The following is a 17,077-nucleotide window of genomic DNA, read 5'->3' as shown; positions in this document are numbered from 1 at the left end:
TTCAGGAAAGCCATCTAATTCCTTCATGATGAATATTCCCAAATGGAGCAATAAAGTCGCAACCACTTGCATTTGACATACTGAGACAGGTGACAACAATGACACCAAATTGCTTCAAGTACCTTCCTAAGAGACATAAGCCAATCTTGGCATTGCCATTTCAATAGGGCATTTGATTTTGATCATTCCTGCTCATCATGGGATGAAACCTCTAGGAAATCAGTGAGAATCAACCCTACCATACCCGAACAGGTGGTAGCAATCATACCAACTTGCTTAGGTACACTCCTGGGAGATGGAAGCCAATCTCATCATTAATGTTTCGAAAGGGGATTTGAGTTCAACCATCCCTGCTCATTATGGTCGCACATAACACAACAAGAAAGGTGGTGGTAGTCACATCAACTTGCTTCAGGTAACTTCGTGGGAAGTAGCCATTAAGACGGAGCATGGATAGCTACGCCTCCTTCAGAATTGAACCAACATATTACTTTTTATATTCCAATAAAATTGTGAAAAGATGTCAGTTAAAGGGAAAAACAAGATACAGATAAATGTCAAACATAGATGAAAAGGGTAGATGAATGCCTAGCCTCACTAATTTAAAAAACAGACACCTTTGATGTAACAAGAAAGTTAATCCCTCTTGTGGTCATATGAATTTTTTTATGAAAACCAATCTTTCTTTAATCTAAAAATTTCTATATAAAAATATATAGATTAATTGATTTTTGTGATATTAATAATATAATAAATTATCATCTTCGTATCAGGTGACATCTAAAAAGATGGATGTGCCTATCATGCCATGGGGGGATGTTGCAATTGAAGTATGGTCATCATAACTTAGAGTGGGGAGTTTGGGCATAGGACAAAGGCTTTTATGACCACTCATGGGATGGCATTCGAAGTTAAACGTTGACAAATCAATAAGGAAGGTGTAGGTATTATTACCCACCACTTGTGGGTAGTGTATATAGGAGGAAAAAAATATCCTAGATGGTCCTCAGTCGGAATCTGGTAGCCAACAACCCCTTGTAGCCACCAGATAGCTCGATGTGCCATTTTCTCTGCCGCCTAAACCAACCATGTGATCCCTCGATCACTTTTCATGAATGTATGTTTGAAGGTGGGCCTCCCAACACCAAAGGTATAGCTTTCCATTGGTATAGTTGAGTAATTTTCCTTAGTTGTCATGGGCACTTTTGGGCATGGATTGGTGGGGGGATTCAATAGAAAGAGTGGGTTAGGCTTGTATTCATGTCTCCATTGCCTGATTTCGTGGTTACCCTTGTATCCTAGTCCTGTGTGATCTCCTTCACTGACCATTCAAATTTTGGTTTGGCACTACATGAGAAATCCCAATTTTGGTTGTGTGGTCCCGCTTCTATATACCATCTGCATCACTCTTGTTCCACTCATTTAGACCCATTCATCTATTTTCCTGTCTGGGTCCACATATGTCCATTGGGTCCACATAGGGTTAGCCTCCCCCTCCCCTTGTCCACACCTTGGGTCAGGATTGAAACGATGCCTCGGAGGTTGAGGTAGTTAAAGAGAAAATAAAAATCATAATTTGGCCACTCTCAATAGGAAATGTACCACGAAATGAAAAATATGGTCGAGACATACAAATTTAGCATGTGGGCAAAAGCCAAACATGAGGTCTACCCCTTATCCATGGTCATCACCCTGGTTCCTATGGGCCTTAGATGAGCCAGGGCCTTAGATGAGCCCCCTCTATCATTAAGGAACCCATGATTATCCCAACCCCTAGTGGGTGATGAACTGCCCCACCTTAAGGGGGTATTCACTACTACATATTACACATCATGCTCTCATCCCCTGGATCCCCGAGCAGTTATGAAGAAAAATGAACAAAAGGAAAAAGGCATATGAAGAAGGGTGGAAAAACAAAGGTCAAGGTAAATCATGTACCACGATTTTCTTCCTCCTACACTCATATACCCAGGTGTGAGCTTCCCCTATTATAGCTACCCTTGCACCTTAACCATGTGTTCTGGATGATTCCCCTGATCCCTACTCCATTCCATTATTATATCATTTTCTACCTACCATTTGAGGGATGTACCACGGACATGTAACCCCCTATAGAGATTGAAATCACTTAATAGGGTCCTTGGCTAACCCCCTATTAAAGCTTGGAGACACTTGTACATACCAAAGCCCACTATGGAAGGGCATGCCACCATGAAGTGCCCCATTGTTTCCATGACTTGTAAGACTTTTTACTTGAATATTCTAATGATTTTTTGTATTGGAGTGCAAGGGGACGTATTGGATCTTATACAGGATTGCAAGTGGATTCCCATTTGGGGCTTGATCTCCCTGTATGAGGTCTTAGCCCTCTAGAGGGCCACATTGGCACTTATAGGGTGAGCATTGAGAGCCATATACCTCCACCATAGCCGAGATTACTTCATGGATCCACAAAAGTGCTCATTGATTACTCATATTCCACCTTTGGGATGAGGGTGATGCACATGGTTCACCATGCCTAGTCAGCCCCACAAATGCACCATACACTTGGCAAATGTTCGAGGGTCTAGAGGATTGTTCCCTAGTGCAAAGGTAGGGCTTATATCATCATTATGGACCTTACATATGGTATATAGGCACTTTGATCCATTTGGAGACCCATGAGGATGACCTTGTGCCCCCACACCCACTTGGTAGCACCACAGATTCTTGCTTGGAAAATAAGGGACCAGCCTCTTGTCCACTATGTTGGGAGTCCATTTCTACATCATGGCACCCTTTGGACTTCATTAAGCCTCCTCAAAGGCTTGACAACTCACTTTGTGGATCATTTGACCCTCTGGAGAGGCTTATTCATGTATTATTGAGCTATTTGGTGGGCTTGTCACCAAATGTTATTGTTATTTTTCACATTATTTTATTCTAGGGGATAAATTAGGCCAAAATGAGCTAAATCAAATTCATTAGACATTGTATAAATAGATGATGAGTTGATTCATTCTCTCATCATCACTTGTATTTGGTTCTTATCTCTTATGACATTTTTACTATTCCTTTTGGAGGACAAGTTTGGATGATATGAATGAATTTAGATGTTTGGATTTTCTCTCTCTTGTCTTGGAGCTTCACAGTTAGCATAATATGATGATTGGATATACTCTTTTGCACATGTAAGTAATATTATTTCAAATTAATTCTTGTTATTTACTTTTTCACGTGAATTTTGTTGGGATTTTCGCTATACAAGTCTGAAATTTACTACTTTCTTGTACGAAATTGTGGAAATTTTGATCTTTTATAGTGTTTCATCATTGCATGGGCCAGGTGTGAATGTTCCTAGAGATTTTTTTCCAAAATATATCTTGATAAGCCGTCAATTACTGCATATTGAAGTATAAAGATCCCAAGTAGCTTGCTCTCATGCCCTAATTTCCATGAGAAGTTGCTCCTTGATTGGGTGAACCTCTTCCAAACAATAAATCTTAATTGACCCCACCTCTCCCAAGGGATAAGGCACTAATCCTTCCATAGGTGATCACTTTCAAAGCTTATTTCTTTCACCTCTCCTCCTCTTTCTAGGCCCAGCCTCTGTAAGTCATCTAGGGCATCAATTATTTCATATTCTAGCCATCCAAACACTTCAATGTTTTGTCTATAACTGCATTGAGGTTTTCTCTAGAGGCCCTCCAAATTTGAATCAAATTTGATGGTGGGATCTCGAGATATAGCAAGCCCTAGCTCAAGGACCATTTCTTGCCCTAGGTTTCCCTTGGCTAGTAACCTCATTTGGATCATTGCATTCTATTCCAAGAAGATTTATCCATTGATCCTCTTATATTCCACAATTAGGTCAAGCCCCTCCTTGAGTGACCAATTCCACTTACTTGATCTAAGTTTGGGTCCACTTGCTCTTGTATGGTCCCACAACTTGATAACTCTAATTCCAAAAATATCACATAAAGACCAAGTATCCATAATGATTTCTGGGGTTAGGAATCATATCTTCTAGATACATTCCCAAACCATAGCCTCGAGAATCCTTTTATCCCTTCTTAGAGAGCCTACCACCTTGCTTCCAAAGCAAGCAAGTCATACAATTGAGTCTCTCTTGTGAATAGGCCTTAGGAATCACCCCTCATCTCTCCATTGGTCCATTCATATTGTGATTCATCATATGCTAGATCTCCTCTCATTGGTGAACATCCATAAAGAGTAGGGAGATTTATTTGAGGTGACAATGCGTTATCACTCCATAGTTGCCCTTGACCTAGTAGTTGCTCATTTAGGACCCCCTCCAAGGACCCTTGCTAGTTTGAGCGGTAACAAGTACCATAGGACCAACAAACTTACATGGTGATGATGGATGCATCAATAGGTGAATTGATATAGATGGCAACACTTTGTCATGGGATGGGATGATAGTGAGCATAAGTGGTGAGCCAATTTTAAAAAACAATATTCCAAGCATTTGAAGATGTATGTATGATTCACAAGACCTTGCCCCCCATTGTATGTTTGGCTGGTGATATTTGTCTTTTCTTATATTCCTCTAGTATGTATTTGTGTTTGTTGGCATTTCTTGTAGAGTGTGTCTTGGCTTGAGCCCCACTCATAGATGCAGGTAAAGGACAATTGAAATTTTAAAGGTCAAGTTTTCTCTCACTTTGATCTTCCTCTTTATCGACTATGTTTCATTGGAACACTTTGTTAGCCTTTCTCAAATCGAGTGATGATGCATAAGTGTCTCAAGTAGTTGAGCAATGGTTTGCAAGGACCTTGTCAGAGGTGTGACATGGTCTAATTTTCAACTAGGTTGTCCACTGACAATGGTTAACAAGATGTCGGCCAAATTTTTATTGGGTTAAATCTTGATAGTCATAGAGTAGATGAAAATAGTCAGTTATATTTTTATCAATGGTAGTTTACGAGTTGATAGTTTCTCCCATGGTATTAGTTGTAAAAATCCAAAACCTAAAATATCTATTAGTTTTGGCTAAACCAACCAAGGAAGCCCAAAACTGGCTAATCAAAGTATCTTACAACAGAATATTTCAAGCCTTTGAATAAGATTTATTGCGCTGAGAGGCGCTCTATAGCCCAATATGGGGGAGATATGTAGGCGTAATGTAAAATTGTATGTCAACATTTTTTAAATGTTGGCTTTATTTGCATGTCGACTTATAAAAAATTTAAAATATAACAAAAAAAAACACAACTAATATTAAAATATTAAAATGTATTAAGAATATTTTCTATCGTTTCGCTCGTCATAAGTTTACATTTCCTCTATTATTTTGATGCAGAGAAAAATTGACTCAGACATGTAAAGAAATGAGATATGTCGTTAAATTTTCTTTGATTTCAAAAGTAATTTTTTACTTTTTTGTATTCAATTTGTTTTGTTGTGGAAAATTCCAAATATATTTTAAATTATAGATGGCATGGAGTTTGCCACAAAGAGATCTCAAAGTGAAAAATCATGGCCTCTTACTAGAGTTGTAAAGGCAAGGACCATGGGAATAATATTTTAGTGCAGAACTTGGTAGATAAGAGTTGTAGTTACATTTTCATTTTAAAGCCAATGTGAACAACGATCAACATTTTTGACCATGAAACTCTAAGCATGTTAGGTCCCTAGAATACTAGTGTACCCCCCTTATTATTATTGTTAGTGTAACCCCCTATTGTTATTGTTGTGCCCTTACATTATTATTGTTATGTAGGCTCTGATTATATTGTGACCCTTTAAACTCCTATATATACCAAGAAGGTCTTATCATTTGTGTCATCCAATCATTGTTCATTTATGTAATGTAAATAAAGTTTCCCCCTCGAAGAGGACAATTTCTAAGTCGTTTGATCTACATTTTCTTCTATTTTGTGAGTTGGTTGTATAACATTTGGTATCAAAGCTTTGGATTCCGGGGTTTTGCTACTTCAAACAGGGCATCTTGGTATTTTTGCTATAATTTTTTTTTCTATGAGGCTTCAAAATCTGATATTGTGACCATAAGGAGATGAAATCTTGGTGACCTTCATGTACGAATTTCAAATCTTGGTTTGCTATATTTTTGAGATATGTTTCGAAGAAGTTAAGGTTTTTGTAGGCTCTTGAACTTAGTCTCAAACAAGTGACCTAGGGAAAATCGTGATAACTTTCTCTGAAAGCATCGAATTTGAATTTCATAAAAAGTTACTGAAATTGCATGGACTGTAGTTTTTGGAGTATTCTTTTTAGGGCCGAAGGTCAAAATAGTGACAAGTGGCATTCCGTACAAGTTCGCTCCACTGAACCAATCCATAATCAGGTCATCATGGGAGATTTGGCATAGCTTTATCTTGAAGAATCCAATCTTGTTCTGACTTGTGGAGTTAGAAAGAAGACTGAGAGGGCTCCCACAAGGCATAATTTTAGAACTTGGGGATCTGAAATTACATAGATACAATAGTTTCAATATCGAGCTCCTAAAAAGCAAGAAAAAGGTGTGTATTTTTTAAAACTTTGCATAAATTTTGTTTGAAAAAGTCAATGTGGAGTGATTCAAAGGGTATACTGAAGTGTAGATATCATTGCTTGATTCCAAAATTCCTCGAAACAAAAAAAATGGACACACCTAGTAAGCAACCAAAAATCTCTTCTATAATGCATAAATAAGAGGAATAAATGCAACATGATATATCAAATTTACGAGACCAAGTGCACCAAATCTCTCTCTCGCAAAAAGTAACAAAAAATGAATTAGAAGCCATGATGAATGTTAAGGTAGATGGTATAAAAAGGGACATGGGAGTTAATATAGATGGTATAAAAAGGGAAATGGGAGTTTTGAATGATGGTTTAAAAGCAGAGATGGAAGCAATGATGAATGTCAATATAGAAGGGTCGAAGGAAGGTTTGGTAAAGTTACTGGAAGAAAGGTTTCCCAGTGGTGACAAGGTATGTTGAAAGTAGCAACAAGAAATGCTAAATATAGAAGTGCTAAAAATAACATTGCTATAAATAGCATTTCGGGATACATTCCAATTTTAGTCAGTCCCTAAACTAAAATTGAGAATTAAAATTCGGATTTGTTCTTAGTAGTCGTTTGAAAAATAATTAATTAATTCATCTTGAGTTAATTAGCTGGGGAAAATCAAATATGAAGTCTATGTGAAGACACGTAATAGTTATCCCTTTGATTGAGGAAGTTATCCCTTAATTAAGGATATCAGGATGATTTGTACTTTGAGTTGTAATTAGTTAGCTCAATTAACTGAGTTAAGTCCAGTTAGATTAATTCCAACAGTTTGTGGAACTGATTGTGAGTTCAGTTAGTTAATGCATGCATGCCAGTAACTACTGTACTTCAGATAACTGAATATTCTCTCATAAATAACTCATGCATGTCAGTTTAGTCAGAGACCCAGTTGAGATCAGATGATGGGACAATGTACTATCAGTTGCAGGAATATTCCATTGAGGATATCTCTTGCATGCAGAAGGAACTCATTCCTTGGAGATTGCGCAGTTTCCGAGTTTGGTGAGTTGTGTGAGAGGAGAATTCACACAAGTGGCAGCGAGAGGACCCGGGAGAAACTGCACAAGGAAATAGGAGGCTTGGAGGACTAAGGGAAGGCATATGTTGTGTCTATTCAGTCTATGAGCAGCATTGAGGGATTGTACTGACAGCTAGATAGCTTGTGAGCTAAATCTGTGTGTAATTCAGAGATATTTCCACTTGTATGATAATACAAATAGCGGGGTTTTTAGCTGAGGCTTTCCCCAGAGTATTCTTATGTGTTCATGTGTGATTGATTTCTCATTCTCTGTTATATGTGTTCTATTTGATCTTGCTCAAATCGATTAAACTTCCGCAAGTTTGTTTGTAGAAGTAGATCAAGTATTTGGCTTTAGTATATTGCATTATCTGGTGATCTACAGTGAGAAATTCTACAAGGTAATCGATGAAAATCATGATGATAACAAAAGGAATATGAATTATGATTTTAGAGACTCCAATGTTGGGTTCAAGAACCACCATAGTCAAACGATTGATATGAGGAAGTTTGATAGCAAGGATGGAGTAACATGGATACTACAAATGGAGAAATATTTTGATCTCCATGATGTGCAACACAAACAAAAGGTACACATTGCATCTTTATATTTAGAACCCAACCAGTTTATATGGTATCGATGAATTTGTTCTCATAATCCACTTGTCACTTGGTCAATTTTATGGAGGAAATGATAGAACATTATGAGGATAGCAACACCTTCTTTAACCAACTGATAAATCTAAAAAAGGGGTTCAATGGCAGAGCACATTAAGGACTTCCAAAAATTGAACATTAGGGTAATTGATATTCTAGAGGAAAATAGGATTGATGTCTTCATACAGAGTTTAAAGGATAACATCCAACATGAGGTTCGCCTTTGGAAACCTAATACATTGGAGAAGGCATTCAGGGTGGCAAGAAAAGTTGAAAGAAAAATTATGGCAACGAGGAAATTTACAACTCACAACTATAAATATGGAAGTTTTGCTTCTCCTAGCCTTCCACAACCTATAATGTGACACCACAACAATTGGAGTAAAAAAGAGCAAATGGGTTTTGTTACAGTTGTGATAGCAAATACACTAAAGGTCATAAGTGTGCTGAGAAGAATTTATTCTACATAGATTGTGAAGAGGGGGAAGAGGAAGGAACAAGAAACATAAAAAAAGAAGGATATACACCAAGAACCAACCTCGGAGAAAGAATAAATGAATCCTACCATATCTTGTAATGCATTGGCAGGAATTACCACTCCTCAAAAATGATGTATTAAAAAAAAGAGGCAATAATGTTGATTGATTCGAGTAACACCCATAATTTTATTCATTGTGAGATAGCAAAGGAATTGAAGTGCTTCCTATATCTAGCACCATAGTGTCAAGTGATGGTTGTAAATGGAGGAACTATAAATTTCTTTAGAAAGTGTCATAATATCAAGCTAACCATGGGGAAATATGTATTGAATAGTCCAATCCTTTCCATTATAATGGGTAGTGTTGATGTTGTACTAGGAGTCCAATGGTTACAATCTTTTGGGACAATAGCTTTCAATTTTCAAGAAATTTTCTTGAATTTTTTTTGGGAAAGGAAAGGAAGTTGAATTAAGGGGTATCACAGGGAAACTGGGAAATATAATCAAATCTGATGGCATGATGAAGCTTTTGAAGAAATAACAATGGAGCGTAATTGCACAATTATGCTCACTAGAGGTTCAAACATCAAAATCATCTATTTCGCCAAATCTCCAAAGAGTATTGGACAATCATTCCAAGGTATTTGAGACTCCCAAAGGCCTCCCACCTATTCGTGATCATGATCATGCTATTCATTTGATTCCATGAAGTTTTCTTCCAAACATCAGACTTTACAAATATCTATATGCCCAAAAGAGTGAAATTAGACATATGGTTGCAGAAATGCTAGAGTCTGGTATAATTAAACTTGGTCAAAGTTCTTTCTCTGCTCTAGTAGTATTGGTGCACAAGAAGGATGGATCATGGCATATGTGTTCAGATTATAGGGAGCTCAACAAGCTCACTATTAAAGATAAATTTCCTATTCATGTCATTGATGAATTGTTGGATGAATTACATGGAGAAATTTACTTCACCAAGTTGGATCTTCATTCAGGATATCATCAAATTAGAATGAAGACTGAAGACATTCTGAAAACAACATTCATAACTCATGAGGTTCATTATGAATTTTTGGTCATGCCTTTTGGCCTTACTAATGCACCTTCCACATTTGAAGGTTTGATGAATTCCATATTCAAACCCTTAGAAAATTTGTGTTATGTATTTTTTGATGATATACTAATCTACAACAAGTCTTGGAAGGATCATGTTCATCATGTTGACAGGGTGTTCAAACTATTGGAGGATAAACAAGTATATGCAAAGACCTCCAAATTTTTCTTTGGAGTACAAGAGGTGGAATATTTGGGTCATATTGTATCTCATGAGGGTGTTAAGGTAGACCCTAACAAAATTAAATCCAATAAGGAATGAAAAATCCCCACAAACATAAAGAATCTTCAAGTATTTCTTAGTTTGATAGGTTATTATCGCAAATTTGTTAAGAATTATGGGAGAATAGCAACACATAGGAGCACCTGCAACAACATTACTGAAGAAATATGCATTTTCTTGGACTCCAGAAGCAACTAAAACCTTTGAACATCTTAAAGAGGCAATGTGCCAAGCATCAGTCTTATCTATGCTAGACTTCACAATACCCTTTATTAAGGAATGCGATGCCTCAGGAAATGGAATTGGTATTGTTTTAATGTAAGAAGGAAGACCCATTGCTTTTGAAAGTCGTCCAATCAAAAGAAAGTATTTACACAAACCCATTTATGAGTAGTAAACATTGGCAATACTACATGCACTAAAGCAATGATGACCTTACCTAATGGGAAGACACTTCAAGGTAAAAACAAATCATGATAGTCTTAAATACTTTTTGAATCAAAGATTATCTTTAGAAGAGCAGCAAAAACAGGTCACAAAGATGTTGGGTTATGATTTTGGAATCATATACAGAAAAGGGAAGCAAAATATTGTTGCAGATGCACTCTGAAGAAAGGATGAGGAAGTGGAAGCATTACTTTGTGCCATTTCTATTATCCAACCTGATTGGACTACTGAAGCAAGGGATGAATGGAAGAATGATGAAGAGGTGTGGACAATAATTCAAAAGTTACAACAAGATCTCAGTACTTCTGATACATTTTGCTGGAAAAATAATTGATTTTGGTACAAATATCGTGTATATCTTTGTAAGAATTCCCAACTCAAGCAAAAAATTATTTTGGAATTACACATCTCCCCTTAGGAGGGCACTTAATATTTTTAAAAACTTACCACAAGGTCAAGAAGGAATTTTTTTGGGATGGCCTTAAATCTGATATTCAAAAGTTTGTGGTAAAATGTTTGGTTTTCCAACAAAATAAAGTTGAGACAATTAAGACCCCGAGTCTATTACAACCTTTAGCCATTCCAAGTCAGTGTTGGGAGGAGGTCTCAATGGATTTTATCACAGGTTTACCCAAGTCTGAAAGAAAGAGTGTCATCATGGTGGTAGTGGATAAACTTACCAAGTATGCACATTTTTATGCATTATCTCATCCTTTTAAAGCGAGTACAATTTCTACTAAATTTATGGAACCACTTCAAAAGCTACACGGAAACCCAAATATTATTGTAACTGACAAAGATCCCATTTTCACTGGAAATTTTTGGACGAAATTATTTTCTCATCTTGGTACTAAATTAGCTCATAGATCATCTTATCATCCTCAATCTGATGGGAAAACTGAGATAGTGAACAAATGTTTGGAAGAATATCTTCGTTGCTTTGTATCCGATAAAAAAACACAATGATGGGTTAAGTGGTTGTAGAAATTCCTTATAGATTCAAACTACTAATTCTAATATGCTAAAACAGTAGACTTGAATCTACTTTACTCATCAGCAGAAACAATTAAATGATCGTGAAATCACAAAGCATACAAGAGAAAGAATTCAATCAACACATTACACAATGATTTCTCGGGGAAAGCCACAGCTAAAAACCCCTGCTATTTGTATATTGCATTAGTCAGAAAATATGAGAAGATTACAATGCTTTTCTCAAGCCCGAGCAACCTCTGCACTATCTCTATCTGTCTCACTACTTCCTAGACAAACCTAGGTCAATACTTAAGCAATTTCCTGCTTACATAAGTCCCTATTTCCTTACGTTGTTTCTCAAGGAATTAGCCCCTAGTAATTAGGGAAATTCCTCAATATGAATTGCGCAATCCTCATAGGCCTTCCTATGACTACATGCACCACTTGTATAATTCAGATGATTATACAACTGATAGTACATTGTGCTTGAACTCCAATCTCAACTGGGTCTTTCTATGATTTGACATGCATGAGTTAATTATGAGTGAATCTTTAGTTCACTGGTTGATCACTGTAGGCAACACCACACTCCACTACAGGAAACACCACACTACTAGATCTCCCACCAGTTCCTCCATTAGTTGGAACTAGTTTAATTGACTTTAACTTTGTTAGATTGAATTAATTAATTACAACTCAAAATAAACTCAACCAGGGCTCCTATAAAGCAGGAGACACTCTACATGACTCTAGTTAGATCCTCAACTCGAGTTAACTAAGACAACTAAGTCAAATTAACTTAGTTAACTAATACAAGTTGTCATGAGATATGGAATTACAATTTAATTCAAGGACAAAATTAAATTATGATTTTCTTGTTACATTTTCAACACTCCCTCTCAACAAGAAAGAGATTATTTGCTACCTCAATCCTGCCTCTATGAGACTTGAATTTTCATCTTGACAATGCCTTTGTCAAAGTATCTGCATCTTGTTCCTTCGTAGGAATGTACTCTAGCAACATGATTCTCCTTTGCACACAATCTCGTAGATGGTGATACCAAATGTCGATATGCTTGGACCGATCATGAAAAACTAGATTCTCAGAGAGTTTGATACAACTTTGGTTGTCACGGTAAATCACTGTAGGATCCATTTGTTGACCAAATAACCCAAAAATGATCTTCCTCATCTAGATAGCCGCACAAGATGCTTGACTAACAACCATGTACTCTACTTCTGTCAAACTGAGTGCAACTGATCTTTGCTTCCTGTTGTACCAAGAAATTATTGTTGACCCAATATTGGAGATTCCCCCTAATGTTCTCTTCCTATTGGATGGATTTCCTACCTAATCTACATCAGTGAAGCCTTGCAACTTCACTCCCTTTGTCCGTCTGTACCAAAGACAAAATTGAGTGGTGCCTCTGAGGTATCTCAATACATGTTTAGCTGCCTTCCAATAGAGTTTGGTTGGATTAACTATCACTCGACTAACCTGGCTAACTGCAAAACATGTGTCCTGTCGTGTGTTCACCAAATACATAAGTGAACCCACGCGCTGCATGTAAATAGGAGCCTCTACTACTTCACCTGAAGTAGCATCTTCCTTCCTCCAATTTCCTACTAGAGGAGTCTCCATGGGTTTGTTGCTTTCCATGTGGAACTTCTTCAGTATCTCGTTGGCATACTTTCCCCGAGAGACAAACAATTCCTCATCTCCTTGCCATACTTCCATAACAAGGAAATAATGCATGAGCCCCAGGTCCTTCATCTCAAATTCTCTTGCAATATCCTCTTTGCAATGTTTTACTAGCTTCTCATCACCTGTTAGAATTAAATCATTGACATATAATATTATAATAAAAAAATTACCTTCAACCACAATATGGTAAAGGTTCACATTTGCTTCACTTTTGGTGAAGCCCAACCTGGTGAAATAGTTGTCAATCATGGTGTACCAAGCACGAGGTGCTTGTTTCAGTCCATACAATGCTCGCTTGAGTCTACACACATGTGACTCTCTGTTGAAGGTTTCAAATCCTTCTGGTTGCTCAATGTACAACTCTTCCTCAATCACATCATTGAGGAATGTTGTCTTCACATCCATCTGATGTATCTTCCATCCCATCTAACATAGTTATTGATCAAATGAGAAAATTACCTAGTACCCGTTTTTTCGAGGTAGCAAAAAATCACTTGATTTTGAAAAATGGTGATTTAGAATACACTTTTTTTTGGAGCATATTTTTGGCACTTTAAATTTTTTAATGTATCATGTATGAACATTTTTTTTAAATGTTAGTGATTTTCATACTGATTTTGAAAAATGTTGATGCAACATCAACACATTTTTTTAGAGGGCTTATTTTTGACACTTTAAATTTTTTATGTATCAAGTGTGAACATTTTTTTTTGTTAGTGATTTTCATCTTGATTTTTTTTTTCCCATAGAAAAAATCCTAATTTCCATTAAATTTTGAAAATTACATTTTGTAGATGCCAAAGCATATGCATATGTGAGGCAATGTAGCCTGACAGAAAGTTGGTAAGCAAAAAACCAATACCAAAAAAATCAAGAAAATGTGTTCCACGCCAGGAGCACTGAGATGACAATATGGGGGGAATCATGTTTTCCTCCCCTTTTTCTTCTCGACCTTGCGCCACTCTCCTTGGGACGGTATCGTGGGAACAAGTTGAAGTGGATTTTCATCGCCGGGTTAGGGGTTTTCCTTGTCAGAGTCAGAGGTGTCTGATGTATGCTGCCTTTTGGTTCCACTCATTTCCATTGTATCTGTAGTGTTTTCCGGTTGCGGTTCCATAGACCCTTGTGGGGATGTATTTTGAGTTTCTGCTTGGTTGTTCTCATTTGGGATGGGATCTTCCTCCTCATAATCTCCCTCCTCTTCATGGTTTGGTGGGGGGAAAGTCCAGCCCTTCTGATGTTTGCCAGTTTTCTTTCTTCTTTGGCTGTCATTTTTGTATGTTGGGCATGCATTTTGTAGGTGTCCAGTTTGCCAACATATTCTGCACCTGAATGCTGTATTTTCATAGTCTATTGTTTGCATCTAGATGCGATCTTTGTGCTTCAGCTATATGCAGTCCGGTAATCACTTACTGAGATCGACTTCCACACAGATGTGTGTGAAAGTAAAAATTCTTTCATCCACTCTTTGTGTATCCATTTTAATATATCTGCTAATGGTATTACCTATGCATGCAAGAACCTTTTGGTCCCATAAATGTATAGGGAGATTATGTAGATGTACCCATACTGGCATCCTGGAAACAATGAAGGTGTTGGCATCAAACTCCGGGAACCATGGAGTGATAAAGAGGCCTGAAGATCCCCAGAACCAAGGTCCCTCCTGTATCACAATGTCTTTGACCTCTGTTGATTGAAATTTGACTATAAAAAACCCTTTGGAGCAGAGATGAATCTCACAATTTAGAGACCATTTTGTGAGTATCCAATGGAATAGTTCAAAGGGTTTTGGCCAAAATCCATTGAAACGACAAATGATGGCTTGATTTTCATAGTTATTACATACCTCCTCTGTTTCTGATGTATCTATAGTTAGTTCTGGTGTATAGTTCAGTTGCTCCATTATGTATGGATTGGGTTCTATTTCGGCTGGCTTTGGAGCTGCTAAAGGAGATTTCCCCCTTGTAATATATGCTTGAAAGATATTCCTTCGCTTCTGTGATACTGATGTGACTCTGGATTGTGTTTTATTTTGGACCCACTGCCTCCTTCCATTTGTTTAGTTGAGTTGCAGGTTGTTGCACCTCCTCGTAGTCTCATATTGAGTATTATGGTAGATCCTGGCTTGATGTTGTAATCCTTAATAGATCTGTAATCCTGTAGCGTTCTGCCCCCAGATAGTAGATGTTGTTGTCCATCTAGGTAGTCGATATGATTGGCAATGTTATTCTTCAGATTTATGACACTGTCTGTAGCATGAACCCAGATCAAGGTTGTTTTCCCCGAGGGGGTTTTAAATTTTTTTTGGAAGCGATTAGGTTTTATCTCATCGGATCCGGTACTGGCATTCAGGGGTCGGGAACCGGTCCGAGAGTCTTTCCCCACCACAAATGTGTCTTCGGCTACATCTGCCCCAGTGGCCTTGTAGAGAGCAGGTATGGTCTTCTCGGTCAAAATCCTCTGTGGCCAGATAGCATTCTCAGCCAGCTCAATAGACCAAAGATTCATAATGATGATTTGGTCTTCCAGAATCCTATGGTCATAAATCACCTTCATCACCTTCACTGCCTTCTAACCCTCCGCGATCTCCCGTCCATTTGTCAGAACCTTGACTGGCTTCTCCAATTCTTCGATGGCGGTCCCTTCGGTCCAAAAATGAGATTTCTTGATCATATCCGCATTTTTCTAGGCAACGAAATTCGAGTAGGTCAGGTTAGCTGCCTTGTTGACACCATGCCCTCAGTTCTGTGTAGGCGAGTTGATGGAAGCACGCCCTATCCCTGCTTCCGCATCGTATATCTCGACAGCGGATCTGAGGAAGAGAAGCTGGCCTCAGTGGAACCAGATGACCTCCTCCAGCCTGGGTTCGAGTATCAACGAGTTGTCACTATTAGCCACCATCCCCATTTCGATCACCGGACACTTGAGCTCAATCATGGTCGTCGTCGGCCCTCTCATGTACTCTGCTCTATTGCAGCAAAACTTTGCCATGGTTGTGAGGTCGAAACTGTTGAAGGGGCTTGCCCTGAAACCCTAGCCACTCTTCAATTACTATCGATTGGCACTCCATTATTTTCATCTTGATTTTGAAAAGTGTTGATGAGCATTAACTCTTTTTGTTTAAAGGGCTTATTTTTTACACTTTAAATTTTCTAATGTATTAATTGTGGACATTTTTTTTTTTTTTTGGTGATTTTCATGCTGGTTAAAACATAAAAACAAATTAAAAAAACATGACAAAAAAAATCAAATATAAAAAATATATATAAAAAAAGAAAAAAGAAAAAAGAAAAAAACCTATAAAAATGTAAAAAAAAACCAAAATTAACTTGTAAAATAAAATTTTTGGAAAAAAAATTAACTAAAAAAAATTGAACGAAAAACAAATTAAACCAAAAAAAAATCTAAAACCATTTTTTTAAGTTAAAAAAAAAATAAAAAAATAAAAACCTCATTAAAAAAATTAAAATACCTACCATAAAAAATTAAAATTAAAAGATGTTACGAGTATATATAGATATATATACATAAATTAAAAATTAGAAAAAAACATATTAAAAAAATGATAAATTATAAAAAAAATCCTGCCACCACCCGACCGCCACCGTCCCTCTGCCCCTCCCACAGCTGCCCTCCATCTCTCCCCCTCCCTCGCTCACCGCTCACCCCCACCCCCCTGCTTCGCTCCCCACCCACCCCCTCCCTTCCCCCCTACCCTCCCCACTCTACCCTCCCCGCCTGCCCGGGCCCCCAGCCAGTGGCCAAAGGGCCTCAGGTCATTCGTCTCAAATTCCCTTGCAAGATCCTATTTGCAAGATTTTACCAACTTCTCATCACCTGTTAGAATTATATCATCGACATATAATACTATAATAAAAAATTTACCTTCAACCACAATATGGTAAAGGTTTGAATTTGCTTCACTTTTGGTGAATCCCAA

This window comes from Pinus tabuliformis, chromosome X (genome assembly GCF_031772625.1).
Source record: "Pinus tabuliformis cultivar Carrire ecotype Pingquan chromosome X, CPIR1, whole genome shotgun sequence".
Lineage (NCBI taxonomy): Eukaryota > Viridiplantae > Streptophyta > Pinopsida > Pinales > Pinaceae > Pinus > Pinus tabuliformis.
Note: the sequence above shows the minus strand (reverse complement) of the source record.